The 17138-nt window shown below is 48.7% G+C and overlaps 1 pseudogene; it reads left to right on the top strand.

Annotated features, from left to right (window-relative positions):
- The first annotated feature begins 1513 nt into the window (after positions 1 to 1513).
- LOC100606547 lies at positions 1514 to 3281 on the top strand (annotated as a pseudogene).
- Positions 3282 to 17138: the final 13857 nt, after the last annotated feature.

The raw sequence follows: 17138 nt of genomic DNA, 5'->3' as shown, positions 1-17138 counted from the left end.
ATTGGTCAATCAAGAGTTATAACTGATTTATACCTTTTTTCCTGTATTATTTCACTTTCCTCATTCATTTACTATGCATCTGTTAATGTCACGAGAGAGGAAAATGATGAAGGGCTTGATGACAATGATGGGTCTTCGAGATTCAGCATTCTGGTGAGTCAAACACAGCACAAATAAATAAACAGAGGAACTCAGGAAAACTGGGAATCTTCAATGCATTTTTTTTTTTTTTTTGAAATGGAGTCTCGCCCTGTTGCCCAGGCTGGAGTGCAGTGGCGTGATCTCAGCTCACTGCAAGCTCCACCTCACAGGTTCACACCATTCTCCTGCCTCAGCCTCCCGAGTAGCTGGGACTACAGGCGCTGGCCACCTTGCCTGGATAATTTTTCATGTTTTCTGTAGAGACAGGGTTTCACCGTGTTAGCCAGGATGGTCTCAATCTCCTGACCTCGTGATCCACCCACCTCGGCCTCCCAAAGTGCTGAGATTACAGGTGTGAGCCACCACGCCCGGCCTCTTCAATGCATCTTTATTAAAACCTGTTTCTCCACAACCACGGGGTACAAATAAGAGATACCTACACAGAATAATTTCAGATCATGAACAAATTTCCACTTAGTTAATTTCAGTGGGGAGAAATGCTCTGCAGTGATGGACAAAAAAAAAAAAGGAAATGTATTTTGCCTCTGGAAATTTTACAGGACTAAGTAGAGAGGCTGGTTATTTAATATATTTAACAATCTCTGACCCAATTATATCTAAATCTATTTCAGATTTACTGTACTGTGAAGGAACTGCTATAGGAAATAAGATAAAAAGGGACAGAATGTGCTAACATTTAAGAAAATACAACTTCCATTAGAGTAATATTGATTTTTTTTAGAAAGGAGGAAGATAATCTTTTAAAGAAACATAAAAAGTCAATAAAAAAACTTTGAGAAAACAAATAAGGAGCCAAATGCAGAATTTTACAGAAAAAATGTCACAGCTATCACACATCAATGTCCATTTAAAAAAATTTGTTGCCATGAATAAGAAAATACCACTTTTAAACATTCCTTAGTAACAAGGAAAGAAACATAAAAATCCTTTATCCCCATGAATGGTATAAATTGTCATTGGTGTAATGCTTGCCAGGCTGAGGCTGTGTGTTACTGTGCTTCTCTGAGTTAAGGAAGAAGATTGGGGTTAGGTTGTTGGGTGATTGTGAAGAAGGCGTAATGAGGAATGGCCATGGCAAGAGAGTGTGGACACGTGTGTGCACGTGTCGGGGGGCATGCAGAGGAATGAAGGCAAGGCAATCAGGGCAGCAGGTCACGTGCTTCTTGCTGGGGTCTGTCCAGGAGCAGGGGAGGACATGGCTCTGGTGTCCGGGAGCTGGGGTGTAAGGTGGTGAGGACAGGGCTCTGGTGGAGCTGTCCCTGGGGCCTCCTGGCACTCCAGTTGTTGATGAGGAGGAAGAAGAGGGAGAGAGATGGCCAGATAGGCCTCCGGGGCATGGACCAGCTGCCCCATGGGTGCTGATGTCCCCTCCCTTCACCAGCAGAGGGCGCTGTGTGCCATCGCCTCCCTAGGGAGCGCCGACCTCCTTCCCCAGGAGCACATCCTCCTCTGCACCCGGCCGTGGCTGCAGGAGCTCAGCATGTGCAGCCCGGGACCTGTGACCAACAAGGCCATCAAGGTGGGCAGCTGCAGAGGCCACACGCACAACGGGGTCCAAGGGTACAGCAGGAGATACACTGCAGTCCACAGCCACCCCGTCCCTGCCTGGCACTTGGTCAGCCCTTCCGGGACCCCCCTCTCAAGTCCCTGTCCCGCTGGCAGAGGGAGCAGCAGCAAGTCAGGGTCCTCACCTCCCCACTGCCTTCCTGCCTTCCACCCCAATTCTGCGGCACTCACAGTACACTGGCCTCTACCTGTTCCTGGAAGCCCCCAAACTCCTCTGCCTTAATGTTCCTGCCATTGTGTCTTGGCTCACACTTACCTCTTCCAGGAAGCCCTCCCTGACCACATGCAGCTTGCCACCCATGACACAGCTCGTGCTCAGCTCCCAAGCTCCGGAGGGCAGAAATGGTTCTGCCATTTCATCTCTGTGCACTTGAACGCTCTGAACTGCCTGGAGGCCACTGGAATCACACTGGGAGGCCTCTCCCTGCCGCCAGGCCCTGGCATCTTCCTTCTGCCTGTGGGCACCCCATCTTCTTTCTTCCTGTTTTCTCCCTGGCTGCTGGAAACACAGATCCTCAGTCACCTATCCCCAAGTCATCCTTATCTGTCATTGGCAGTCAGAGCGACGAGTGAGCCTGGGGTTCGCACCACTGCAGGCGAACCTCGTAGTGGGGTTTCTAAAACGGGCATGCTGGAAGAACCCTGCGTCCAACAGTTGGAAATGCCCAGATGTGCCAGGCCACGTGTTCACTCTCCCCAGCAGTGCCTGGTGGGTTATGACGGGGAGGGTGTCCTTTTGTATAGTAGTGAGTGAAGGAGCAAGATTCGAGGTGTGTATGTGACACCTGCCCCGTGTCACCAGCACCAGCCCAGCAGCTGCTCTCGGTGGGATGACAACTGGGTGCACTGCCCCAGCCCCCTCCCAGCAGCCGGTGTCCTGTCCAGAGGTGGCCCTGCCCTCTGGGTGGACGGACTGAGGAGGTCCTAGGGAGAGGCGGACCCTGGTCCCCACAATTCCCAGGGTTGCATAGGAACCTCCCTGGTTCCTCCTTCCTCTTTCAGATCCTGAGGCACTTTGAGGCCTCCTGTGGGCAGCTGCCCCCTGCCCGGGGCACCTCAGCAGAGCCTGGCCCCACAGCCGCCCTCCCAGGCCCATCTGACCTGCTGACCGACGCTGTGCCTCTCGCTGGGAGCCAGGTCTTCCTCCAGCCTCTGAGTTCAACCGCAGTCTCGCCCCGGAGCCCTGCTCCCTCACCTGGGATGCCGTCCAGCCCTGTGCCCACCCCACCCTCAGATGCCTCCCCCATTCCAGCCCCCGGAGACCCCAGCGAGGCCGAGGCCAGACTGGCAGAAAGCAGGGGGTGGGGACCTGAACCCGTCCTAGTGGGCACGGACAGCCCAAAGAGAGGCCCCAGCAGCTGTGCATGGAGCTGTGACTCCTTGTTTGCTGGCATGCAGCTGGTGGCCTGTCCCCGCCTGGTGGGGGCCAGGGGGCTGCTGCAGGAGAGTCCTATCCCGATGCTCCCCGCACCCCCTGAACATCGTCCCGGAGGACAGCAGCCAAAGAGCCTCCTGGCTCAGAGCCGTCAGCTTTCACGTTCCTGAATGCCTGACCCGATGGCCTGGCCCTGGAGTCTTCAGATTCAGCTGCTGCCTGGGGCGGTCTGTGCTTCCTCAGCAGCCTCAACCATAGCTGCTACAGTCTCCAGGCAACTTGACTTGAGAGGAGGACCCTAGGGCTACCTCAGTTTCCCCCATCTCCTCTGCCAGAGGCTCTGGCTATTTGGACTTGAATCCCTACAAGGGATAGGCAGGTGGCAGGGCTTCAGAAATGTTGATCTCAGGGCTCCCAGGGGGCAGCCCCTGCCTGTCTTGCCCTCAGACATGAGGTTTCTTGTGTGAATGCGGAAGCAATTACCAGGTTCTTTATTTCATTTTGATCTCAGCTGCCTCCTTCCCCAGGAGGTCATGAGCAGCAACAAGCCACCACCTCCCCTTCCCATCGGGGTGGGCTAGGTGCTGAGGCTGGGTTTGGTGCACGTGGGTTGAGGGTGTCTTGTCTGGGCTGCCTTGTGCTGTCTGGCTTGAGGCCATTTCAAGTTTCAGATCCCCACGTGATCCTTCCCTGGCTCTCACCTGCTCCTTTATGCTGTAATTGCTTCTTACACATGAAGCCTCTGATTGGAGCCTCTGGTCCATCTCGGAAAAACCTTCCAAGAGCACTGGGGTTTATGCTTTCTGAATAAACACTACTGTTTACATGAAGCTGGGACGTTTATTTTTCTTTTGTGTATGTGCATTTTAATAAAAATACCATCAATAAGGGGCACACGCAGAGGACTGCTTTCCTCAAAGGAGGGACAGGTGTTATTTCTTCCTAAAACGTTTGGTAGAACTCCCCAGTGGCACTATTCTTGCAGTTAACCTTCTTAATGGCAAGGTTTTAAACTATGAAATTCACTTTCTTCAATAAATAATAGACTATTTGGGTTATCTATTTCTAATTTCAATAGTTTGTGTCTTCAGGGGATTGGTCCATTTTATATCAGTTGCTGAATTTGTGATTCCGTTTTTTGTAGTATTCCTTTATTCTTCTGTTCATGCCTGTGGGCCTGTAGTCACACTATCACACTCTTCCTGTCATGCCTGTTGGGCTGTAGTCACACTATCACACTCTTCCTCTCATGCCTAATATGGGTCCCTTGTTTTCCCTTTTTCTTGGTCAGGCAGTTTATCAATGTTATTAGTTTCTTCAAAGAACAAACTTTTGGTTTTGGTTTTTCTACTTCACTAATTTCTGTTTTTCAGTTTCCTAGTTCACTGATTTCTGTTTTTTTATTATTTCCTTTCCTCTGCTTTGGGCTTATTTTTATTTTTTCAGTTTCTTTTTTTCTTTTTTTTTGAGATAGTTTCACTCTGTCGCCCAGGCTGGAGTGCAGTGGCGCAATCTGGGCTCACTACAAGCTCCGCCTCCCAGGTTCAAGTGATTTCCCCCGCCTCAGCCTCCCGAGTAGCTGGGATTACAGGCTCATGCCACCACGCCCTGCTAATTTTTTGTATTTTAGTAGAGATGGGGTTTCACCATGTTAGCCAGGATGGTCTCGATCTCCTGACCTCGTGATCCACCCTCTTCAGCCTCCCAAAGCGCTGGGATTACAGGCGTGAGCCACAGTGCCAGCCTTTTTTCAGTTTCTTAAGGTGGAAGCTTAGATTATTTATCGTGACCTTTGTTTTCTAATGTGAGCCTTGTAATGCTATAAACATTCCTGTGAACACTGCTTTGGCTGCATCCTATGAATTTTGGTACATTTAAATTTTTATTCAGCTCAAAATATTTTCAAATTTATCTTGAGACTTCCTTTTTGTCCAATGGGTTATTTTAAAACATACCATGTTATGATTTAATCATGATATAGTCAGAGAACATATTTTGTATGATTTCTGTTATATTGTTTAAAGATTTCAAGCCAATGCAACATAGCAAGACCCCGTTTCTACAAAAAAAATAAAAAAATTTAAATTAGCCAGGCATCGTCCCAGCTGCCCAGGTGGCTGAGGTGGGAGGATTGCTTGAACTCCAGAGGTCAAGGCTGCAGTGAGCCATGACTGTGCCAATGCATTCTAGCTCTGTCACCTAGTGCAGTGGTGCAATCACAGCTCACTGCAGTCTCAACCTCCTGAGTTCAAGCAATCCTAAGCAATCCTCACGCCTCAGTCACCACACATGGCCTTTTTTTTTTTTTTTTTTTTTTGGTAGAGACGGGGCTCTTGCTATGTTACCCATGCTGGTCTCCAACTCCTGGCCTCATGCAATTCTCTCACCTCAGTCTCCCAAAGTGTTAGGATGACAGGCATGAGCTGCTGTGCCTGGCCTCACACTTTTGTTAAGGATTTCAAACTTTTGTTGAAGTTTGTTTTATGGCCAAGAATATAGTTTATCTTGGTGGATGTTCCATGTACACTTGGTCTGGAAAACTAGAGATCAATATCCTTCTGGAATATAGATGCAAAATTCCTCAAGAAAACAACAAATGAATCCAATAATATATAAAAAGTGTAATACATCACTATAAGTGGAATATATCCCAGGAATGCAAGGCTGTTTCAACCTACGAAAATCAGTGTAATTCAATCCATCATATTAACAGAAAAGAAAAATCACACAATCATTTTATGCAGAAAAAACAAGAAACAAAATAAATTCAACATTCACTCATGACCCAAAAACCCTCCTAAATTTGACAAACTAGAAATATAAGAGATCTTTTGGGTGGCGAGGGGTTTCTGCAAAAACCCCTCAGCTGACATCATACTTAATGCTGAAGGACTGAATGCTTTTCCCCTACGATTGGAAAGACAGCCATGGTGTGCATGCTAACCATTTCTGTTCAGCATTATACTGAAGCCCTGGCCAGTTTGATAAAGCAAGAAAAAGCTAGAAAGCCAGACACATTAGAAAGGAAGAAATAAAACATACTATTCACAGAAAACAGATTGTAGAAAATCCCGTGGAATCTTCCAAAAACTTCCTAAGACTAAGAAGTGAGTTTAGCAAAGACACAGGCTCCAGGATAAATATATTAACACCAGTTACACTTTTGTAATAGCAATAAACAACTGGAAATTAAAGCATAAAAAACTACCATCTGTAATGGCACTCCAAAAATGAAATGATTAGGTATAAATTAGAAAGATCTATATAGGATGTGTATGCTGAAAACTTCAAAATACTGATGAAAGAAATCAATGAAGATCTAAATAAGTGGAGAGATATACCATGTTCATAAATTATAGTGTCAATTCTTCCCAGATTACAGGTCTACAGATTTAATGTAATTCCCATCAAAATCACAGCTGGATTTTTTTTAAGATAGTGACAAGCTGAAACTCAAATTTATAGGAAAAGTCAAAAGAATTTGAATAGCCAAGGTAATTTGGAAAAAGAAAAACAAAGGACTCAAAACCTGATTTCAGGATTGACTCTAGGCCAGGTGCAGTGGCTCATGCCTGTAATCCCAGCACTTTGGGAGGCGAAGGTGGGAGAATTGCTTGAGCCTAGGAATTTGAGATTAGCCTGGACAACATGTGAGACCCCCATCTCTGCAACAACAAAAACAACAACAACAACAACAACAGCACTAATCAAGACAGTGTAGTAGGCCAGGTGCGGTGGCTCACGCCTGTAATCCCAGCACTTTGGGAGGCTGAGGCGGGCAGATCACGAGGTCAGGAGATCGAGACCATCCTGGCTAACATGGTGAAACCCCGTCTCTACCAAAAATACAAAAAATTAGCCAGGCACGGTGGCGGGAGCCTGTAGTCCCAGCTACTCAGGAGGCTGAGGCAGGAAAATGGCATGAACCCGGGAGGTGGAGCTAGCAGTGCGCCGAGATCGTGCCACTGTGCTCCAGCCCGGGTGAAAGAGCGAGATTCTGTCTCAAAAAAAAAAAAAAAAAAGATGGTGTGATATTGGTGAAAAGGTAGAAACATAGATCAATGGACTAGTATAGAGTTCAGAATAGACCATATGGGCAATTGTCCTGCTACAAACATGTAAAGGTTATTTTTTAAAATTTTTTGCATAGAGAGGCTCAATGAAGAAAGGGCAGCCTTTCAACAGATGGTACTGGAATAACTGGGCCTCCATATGCAAAAAAAAAAAAAAGAAAGAAAGAAACTTGGCCCATACCTCACACCTTACACAAAATTTAAACTGAATCATAGACCTAAATATGAAAGCTAAAACTATTAAACTTCTAGAGGACAGCAGAGGAGAAAATGTTTTGTCTCTGGATTAGGCAATGTCATCATATATAAGATATAAAAAGCACAAATAATAAAAGAAAAAAATTGGACTTTATTAAAGTTAAAAACTTCTCTTTGGGCTGAGTGCGGTGGCTCATGCCTGTAAGCCCAGCACTTTGGGAGGCTAAGGCTGGAGGATCACTTAAGGTCAAGAGTTCAAGACCAAGGCCAGGTGCGGTGGCTCACACCTGTAATCTCAGCACTTTGGGAGGCTGAGGCGGGCGGATCACGAGATCAGGAGATCGAGACCATCTTGGCTAACCCGGTGAAACCCAGTCTCTACTAAAAATACAAAAAATTAGCCAGGCGTGGTAGCGGGCATGGGTAGTTCCAGCTACTCGGGAGGCTGAGGCAGGAGAACGGCGTGAACCAGGGAGGCAGAGCTTGCAGTGAGCCGAGATCACGCCATTGCACTCCAGCCTGGGGTACAGAGCGAGACTCCATCTCAAAAAAAAAAAAAGAAAGGAAAAGAAAAAACTTACAGATGATGGGGTGGATAGCAACACACGGGGACACGTTAGGGTGGTGTGTGAAGGCGTCTCTGAAGAGGTGACATGTCCACTAAAACATGAGAACGAGGACAAGTGGTTCATTACAGTCAAAGGTGAGAAGGCAGCAGATGCAAAGGCCATGGGGCAAAAAACATCTTGCTGGGTCCTAAGAGCTGTGTAAAAGCTAGTGAGTGCCCAGAGCACAGTGAGAACAGAGGAGAATTGCATAAGCTGAGCTTGAAATGGCAGCAGAAGAGATGCCACATGACACAAAGGAGTTTGGATTTGAAGCCCATTGGTAGGTTTTAACCAAAGGGATGAAATGATATGATTTGTATTTGGAAAATATCATCCCAGTTGCCAGGTAAAGAACGGATGGGCAGGCCGGGCGTGGTGGCTCACGCCTGTAATCCCAGCACTTTGGGAGGCCAAGACGGTGGATCACTGGAAGTCAGGAGTTCAAGACCAGCCCGGCCAACATGGTGAAACCCTGTCTCTACTAAAAAACACAAAAATTATCTGGGTGTGGTGGTGCACGATTGTAATCCCAGCTACTTGGGAGGCTGAGGCGGGAGGATTGTTTGAACCCAGGAGGTGGAGGTTGCAGTGAGCCGAGATCATGCCACTGCACTCCAGCCTGGGCAAAAGAGCGAGATTCTGTCTCAAAAAAAAACCATGAATGAATGGGCAACAGACAACATGGAGAACATGCGGGCTGGGCGACCAGCAGAGGCTGCTGCAGGGACCTGGGTGGTGACAGGAAATGGCAAGAAGGATTTTTATCTATTTGCATTTGGGAGAAGAGTCCACAAGCTGGAGTAGTGATAACGGAGGTGTGAGGATGTGGAGAGGATGGAGCAGATGCTCCCGGAGTCTGTCCGAGCAGCTGGGTGGACGGGAAGGCCATCTGCCAAGGACGACAAGGTTGCTAAAGGCATGTACAGGAGAGAAGTTCTGGTCCACAGTCTGTTTGCTGCCAAATCCATCCCTTATGCTGCCCTTGCTCTTCTCTGTGTCTCAGGGGGATGCTGACCTCAGCATTTCCCAGGCTCCTGTGTCAGCTGGGTTCAGCCAGTGGGAGACGCTGGCAGGGGATTGAAGGGCAAGAGGAGTGGAGTTGGGACAACTCCCTCCCTCTCTGCTTCAAGCAGGGTCCAGGAAGCAGGTGTTATCTCCTCTGAGGCTCCAGCTCCCAAGAGGCAGCTCCCCTGGCTGTGGTTCCCGCTGGGCCTCCCCAGCCCCTGGGGTCAAGGACCCACCTCTCTTCCTTGTTCCTCCATCCTCACGTAGTTAAACTTCCTGCCTTTGCTAACCTCTGGGTTTCTTCATCATTCCTTGTTTCGTTTCTCAGTTTTTCCATTACCTGTGTAACCAAATTCCTATAAAAAAATTCCCTCTGCTTTAAAAATTTAGAGTGGTGTGTGTAATCCTGATTGGACCTTGACTGGTACATTAAATGCCTAGATGAGGTGGCAGGTGCAAAGCTGGTCTGTGTGGACCTTAAAATGTTAATCTTATATTGATCCTGCCTCCTAGAATTCCAAGTACCAGCCTCCAACAAGCAGAGTTAACCACAACTCCCTTTGGAACATAAAACCACAGGGTCCAGAGGCTGAAAAAAACCTTAAAGATGCCCTAGCCCTAACTCTTACCCAATGCTGGATGCCGTTTGTAATGCCTTACCAGATGATCTTAAGCCTGGGCTAATCACCTTCGGTGACAGTGTATTAGTTAGCTGTTGCAATTATAATGCTGTGTAACAAACCATCCCAAAACTCAGTGGCTTAAAATAACAAGTAGTTTATTTTCTTGCTCATAGGTCTGCGTGTGGCTCAGCTGTTTCTCTTTCAAGCTGAGGGCTTGGTAGAGCTTGGTTCCAATTGGGTGCAAGTCAGTTCCATGTGTCTACACATTCTCTGGAGACCAGAATCCACCTGAGCACTCTTCTGACAGATCACAAGCTCTCAGGAGGATGAGCCAAACCACACACACATTGGAGGCCTCTGCTCACATCACATCTAACAGAATTCCACTGCAAGTCACACGGCCAAGAGCAACGCCAATGGGTTAGGGAAATATACCCCACAAGAACACGTGACAAAAGGAATGCACGAAGACTCAGGAATGATAATGCAACCAGTAAGAGGTTTCCTCTGTCCTGATTTTCAGCTGGAATCTGCCTGTCTGTGTGTGATGGTTAATATAGGTTGGCGCATCATTAAAAGTGATGGCAAAGACCCCAACTCCTTTTGCACCAATGTATATTAGGTGTCAACTTGATTGGATTGAAGGACACCTAGATAACTGGTAAAGTATTATTTCTGGGTGTGTCTGTACGGGTATTGCCAGAGGAGATTGACATTTGAGTCAGTGGACTGGGAGAGGAAGACCCATCCTCAATGTGGGTGGGCACCGTCCAATTCAGCTGCCAGTGTGGCTAGGTCACAGCAGGCAGAAGGAGGTGGGATCACCTTGCTTGCTGAATCTTCTGGCTTTCATCTTTCTCCCATGCTGGATGCCTCCTTCTGCTCCTCCTGCCCTTGGACCCCAGAATCCAACTTCTTCCGCCTTTGGACTCTGGGACTTACACCAGTGGCTTGCCAGGGACTCTCAGGCCTTTGGCCACAGACTGAAGGCTGCACTGTTGGCTTCCCTGCTTTTGGGCTTTTGAGGCTTTTGGACTCGGACTGAGCCAATACCGGCTTCTCGCTTCTCCGGCTTGCAGACGGCCTATCGTGGGACTTCACCTTGTGATCATGCGAGCCAATTCACCCTAGCAAACTCCCTTTCATATAGACATAGATCCCATTAGTTTTGTCCCTCTGGGGAACCCTCTAATACATGATATTAAGCCAAGTTTTCTGTATCCCTGTTCTTCCACGTGATATACTAGACAGCCTCCCGTGGGTCCGAAGCCCACTTTTAATCTTCTGCTTCATGAACCTCCCTGATTTCTTTAAAGGCCTGATTTTCAGACCTGTCATCCTGTTTGCTCCCCTCCGAATATGATCCCATTTTATTTTGATTACACCTCATGCATAATGTCCACAACCAGCTGCACTTGGTATTTTCTAACCATGACAGATTCCTTGGCCCTGCGGCAAGGGCCCCATCACTAGTGGAAGCTAAGCCCATATAAGCAAAAGAAGGCAGCTTCCCCCAAAGCACTGGCTCCAGAAGGTTCTCTTGGTTATGCCACCCACACAGATGATCTCTCCTCTTATGCTGAACCCCACAGTCCTCATGCATCGCTGGGCCTGTGCTTGTTGACAGGCTGCTGCCGGTCCTCAGCCTTGGGTCCATGGACAGGTATCATAGCTCTATTTGGACCATTAGAACCTAGAAGACAGGGTCTTTTTTGGGACCACAGTACCTGGTACCAGGCTCTGGGAGCCCCTAAGTCTATGTTTGATGATTGGTCAAGTGGTCATGATTGAGGGGCTCAAGTAGCTTTGCCCATAGGCACTCAACTATTCTTTAAGGGGTCAGTTCTGAGCTCTTCCTAAAGCAGCCTCCACCAGAATACAAAACTGGGTGTGGGATCTCAGCACTAGCCCTAGTAAACATCTCAACCCCTCTAGACTGTAGAGATGTTTACAGGAGCTGTCTGCACTGATTTAGGCTGGTCAGCTAGAGGGAGTCTCTCTCTCTCTCTCACACACACACACACACACAGTTAAGAACTCAACAGGATTTTGAAGGCCTAAGCAAAGCTGACAACTGATCTACAGCCTCCTTCCTTCAGTTGGAAGGAATCTCATATCCAGGGAGGGAAGAGGCAACTGTAGCTGAGAAATAGAATAGGGAGTGCTTCATCAGGAGAAGGATGGAATAGCAGGCACTAGAATTAAAGGGGGACTTTTCCCCATAATGTTAGTGGAACCCTTGGCCAGACAGCTTCTCCAGTGTATTAGTCAGGATAGAATAGGATAAGCTGCAGTAACAAATATCCCCAATACCCTAGTCCTTTAGCACAGATAAGAGTTTGTCTCTTAGACTACATGGGCATCACAGATCAGGAAGGGGCTCAGCTCATCATGATCTCTCAGGAAGCCAAGCTTGCAAGGGCATTATTTCAACATGTGTTCCCCCTGCCCACAGTGATCCCCCTGCCCACAGCCGTAGGAAGGACCAGGCACCTCTTCTGAAAGTTGCTGCCCAGAAGTGAAACATGTGTGTTCATATTTTCTTGATTAGAGTGAGTAGCATAGTGATTGCCAACTTTAAGAGGTAGGCAAGTGCAATCCTTCACATGCACAGACAGCAAAGAGCACAAGAGACCACCATGCCTAATGTCAAGGTGGGAGCCTCAGCCCAGGGGCAGGACCTCCACAAGGCAGAGGTGCCCAGGGCCCAGCTCCTCCCTGGTGGGCCTCTTCTTTGCTCTCTCTCACTCACTCCTTCTCTCTCTCCCTCTTGCTGTCTTTTTTCACATATTCATTCATTTAACAAATATTGATTGCGCCTTTGTACAGCAGAATGTGGGGCAACCCAGTGGACACAGCAGATTCAGCCCTGATCTTGTGAGCTCTTGTCCATCAGGGGACAGCAGCAACCAAGCAAATCCCATGTCCACCGTTTCTCAAGCCAAACCCCACGTCTTCCTTGATCCCTCTCTTCCTCACTGCCCACATCTAATTCATGAGTAAGTCCCATCAACTCCACTCCAAAATCATGCTGAATCTGATGCCCCCCTCCACCACAGATGACCCCTGTCCCATCACTTCTCTCCTGGACCCCTGTAGAGGCCCCTGGATGGTCTCCCCATCCCACTATTCCCACCTGGAGTCTGTTCTCCACACAGCAGTGAAAGCTATCTTAAAAACGCCAATGGGCCGGGCTTGGTGGCTCACGCCTGTAATCCCAGCACTTTGGGAGGTTGAGGCAGGTGGATCACGAGGTCAGATTGAGACCATCCTGGCTAACAAGGTGAAACTCCATCTCTACCAAAAATACAAAAAATTAGCCAGGCGTGATGGCAGGCGCCTGTGATCCCAGCTACTCAGGAGGCTGAGGCAGGAGAATCGCGTGAACCTGGGAGGTGGAGCTTGCAGTGAGCCAAGATTGCACCACTGCACTCCAACCTGGGCAACAGAGCAAGACTCCGTCTCAAAAAAAAAAAAGTCAATGTCACCAGGTGCAGTGGTTCATGCCTGTAATCCCAACACAGTAAGAGGCTGAGGCAGGATAATCACTTGAGCCCAGGAGTTTGAGACCAGCCTGGGCAACATGGCAAAATCTCGTATCTACAAAAAAACAAAATGCAAAAATCAGCCTGGCATGGTGGTGCATACCTGTAGTCCCAGCTACTTGGGGGGCTGAGGCGGGTGGATCACTTGAGCCTGGGGGGGTCAAGGCTACAGTGAGACAAGATGGCAAGCCGATGTGAGTGGAAGGCAAATATAAAATAGGTGAACAAACATAAACTAAACACAAATTGTGTTAGGCATTATGTGGACGACAAGTGAGGTGCTGAGCTAGTGAAACTCACAGGGATGGCCTGGAGGCAGGCGGTCAGGGAAGGTGTTTCCAGCACCTGCCATGCCACTCTGGCCTCACCTCCTACCGCATCATCTGCTGCAGCTTCCAGTCTTGCACAGACCAGCCTCTCACAGGTGCCATAGGGCAGTGCCTGGACTCAGCCTACACGGTGACTCTGAGGCCTTCTGTCATGGTGGAAGGAAACATCAGAGGGCTCTCACTCCTGTGCAATCCCAGAGAGTGGGCGACTTCACGTCCTTGGAGGCACCCTGACCAATGGACCGACGGGGACAGGAGCCCATGCACAGATGCTTTTCCCTTTCATCCTGGGGGGCAGGCCTGAGATGCACATTATACAACCCCATGGGGCAGAGCGCCAGTGCCTGTGGCTGAAGCTGCCTCCAATATTGCTTTTTCCTCTTTCCCTGCTTCACTCCCTTCTTCCTTGCTCCCACTTCCAAGAATCATATTCCCAAATAAACAACATGCCAGTAAGCCCTCATCTCAGGGGAACCAAGGCTGAGACAGAGGCCTCCTCGAGCAAGTAATGGTTGGACCGAGCTGCAGAGGCTGAGAGGAGAGGAAGGAAGACCACTCCAGGCAGCCAGGATGAGTGGGAGCAAATATCCAAGGAGTCCCAGGAGCTCATGTGTCTGGGGAATAAAGAAGGGGCAGCCAGAATGGCCTGAGGGTAGGGAGGGAGCAGGCATCAGCCCTCAAAGGACCTTCTGAACAAGGCCAGAGAGCTGGGACTTCCTCCAAGGGCAGTCAGAAGCCATCAAAGGGTTGAATCAAGAGAATTCACATGGCTCAATATGCCTTTGAAAACGGCGGCTGCTTGTGTTCATTCCCTCTAGTCTCTGTGTGTCTTACATCCTCTCCTTTTTCTTTTGTAACCTTGCTCTCCTCTATCTTTCATTCTCTCTGACTCCGGTGCCTACCTGACCCTCTCCCACTCCTTGCACCCGCTCACCTCTGGGGCCGCTCCCTGGACCTCTCCAGCCCTCACGTCCCATTAAAGACACCATGAAGAGTGAGGCAATAAGATGAGGCAGCATCGTAGTGGGGACTGTATTTTCTGAGCCTGTCCAGGACAGAGGTCTGAGAAATCTTGGTACACCCGCAGGAGTGTTGGGGCAATGTTTGAAATTGGAGCTGTCGTGAGAGTTCTGAGACATACGTTTGCCGTGACTGCACGGTGAATCCAAATTGCAGGAGTCAGACAAAGAAGAAATCGCTGTCCCCAGGATGTGGGGGAAGAATTCAGGGATGGGCAGTGGGAGGCATTGAGCTTTGCAGCCAACACACCTGGCTTCTCTCTAGCATCCACCACCACTTTCCGAATGGCCACGGGCAAGTTACTTAACCTCTCCAAAACTCAACTCCAATGTTTAGAAAAATGGGGCAATAACAGAGAATTCATTAGGACTCTCGGTCACAAGTAATGGGAAACACACACAAACTACCTTAAAATGAGGAGGGGAACTTGCTCTCATAGAACACCAGGAGTCTTCCAGAGACAAGACAGGCGCTTGTTTCTCCTCCTCTCTTTGTCTCTCCAGCCAGCACCTTCTACTTTCCAGCCAGGGTGGAGAAAGCCAGAAAACTAAAAGAAAGCCTGGGTTACAGCCCGGGCAACAGAGTGAGACCTCATGTCTACAAAAAATAAAAAAAAAAAGTCAGTCAAGCATGGTGGTGCACACCTGTAATCCCAGCTACTAAGGAGGCTGAGGGGGGTGTAATGCTTAAACTGTGGAGTTCCAGGCTGCAGTGAGCTGTGATTGCACCAATGCACTCCAGAGGGAGACCCTATTTCAAAAAAGAAAACAGGAAAAAAAAAAAAAAAGCCTGGATTTATATGTTAACATTTGGCTTCCTGGCCAGGCACAGTGGCTCACACCTATAATTGCAGCACTTTGGGAGGCCAAGGCAGGCAGATCACCTGAGGTCAGGAGTTCAAGACCAGCCTGGCCAACATGGTAAAACCTCATCTCTACTGAAAATACAAAAAATTAGCCGGGCATGGTGGCACATGCCTATAGTCCCAGCTACTCGGGAAGCTGAGGCAGGAGAATTGCTTGAACCTGGAAGGTGGAGGTTGCAGTGAGCCAGGATGGTGCCACTGTACTCTAGCCTGGGCAACAGAGCAAAACTGTCTCAAAAACAAACAAACAGGCCAGGTGCAGTGGCTCACGCCTGTAATCCCAACACTTTGGGAGGCCAAGGCAGGTGGATCACCTGGTCAGGAATTTGAGACCAGCCTGGCCAACATGGTGAAACCCCGTCTCTACTAAAAATACAAAAATCTGTCGTGCGTAGTGGTGTGCACCTGTAGTCTCAGCTACTTGGGAAGTGGAGGCAGGAAAATCGCTGGAACCCGAGAAGCGGAGGTTGCAGTGAGCCGAGACCGTGCCATTGCACTCCACAGGCAACGAGAGCAAAACTCCGCCTCAAAGAAACAAAAAAACAAAAACAAAACAAACAAAAAGATTTGGCTTTTTTTGAGAGACATCAGTGTGTTTGTGTGTGTGTGTGTGTGTGTGTGTGTGTGTATGTGTGTCTGTCTGTCTGTCTGTCTACTGTCCCAATTCCAAATTCCTAGCAGTATCTGGCCCAGTGGGTCAAGTGACACGTGTGGGCCATTCAGCTGTGCTAAGGCACCATAATCTAGGGAGAGAAGTCTGAGTGACTTGGATTAGCCTGGACCAAGCACTCGCAGTCACGGTGAGGTTGTGATGTGCCAACTTGACTGTCAGAACCCCACCCTGGAACGTGTATGTATGTGTGTGTGTGTGTGTGTGTGTGTGTGTGGGTGTGTGGGTGGGTGTTGGGCGAAGGAGAGACATCCTTCCCAGAAAAGCAAGGGAGGTTGTGGCTGGGCAGTTGACAAACAGGGAACACCACAAAAACCTCGTCCCTGAAATGGGATCATGTTGGTGAAGTTCCCACAGCAACAGCTGCAATAAATGGTTCCTGTGACTGTAAACCGACCCCTGCAGTGCTATCTATCTCCTCCTCCAGCAAAACTTCCTTAGAGCTGCCCAAGGCCACAGTCTTCACTTCCTTATCTCTCGTTCCCTGCTTACTGCTCCCCGTGGACTAAAACCACGTCTCTGTGGTCACATGCATCCAAGTTCCCAGGTTCCCATCCTCTTACTGATCACCAAAGTCGGAGGTAATTTTTCTGTTCTTCTCCTGTGTTATTTCTCCACAGCTCTCAGCATGATTGCCCGCTCTGTCCTTCCTGAAGTGCATCCTTCTCTTGGTCGTTGGGATCCTGCCTCCTCCCAGTTTTCCTCCGCCTCCACTAGACTGTGTTTCTCTGTGCTGGGTGCCCCGACGCTCAGCCCTTGGCCCACCTGCTTCCCTAGCCAGTAACTCTCCAAGGGCCTCATCCACTTCCATGACTTTGTCATCTACGGCCAATGACCTTCACATCTCCATTCCAGCCCTAACTTCTCCCCAGATCTCCAAACGCCTCTATCCAACTGCCTGCATATCATGCTATCTTCACATGGGTGTTGTAAACTCAGCAGAGTGAATTGAACCCTCTCTACCCTGACTTCCCCATGCCATTGAAATAGCATTCAGTGACATAGGAGTTGTCCCAGACTCCTCTCTTTCCCTAATCCTCTACCCCTAATCCATCAAGAAGTCCTGCAGGCTCTGCTCATCAGTCATAGGCTGAATTCG

Source organism: Nomascus leucogenys, chromosome 14 (assembly GCF_006542625.1).
Source record: "Nomascus leucogenys isolate Asia chromosome 14, Asia_NLE_v1, whole genome shotgun sequence".
Lineage (NCBI taxonomy): Eukaryota > Metazoa > Chordata > Mammalia > Primates > Hylobatidae > Nomascus > Nomascus leucogenys.
The sequence above is the reverse complement of the archived record's forward strand: the minus strand, read 5'-3'. Positions and strand labels throughout refer to the sequence as shown.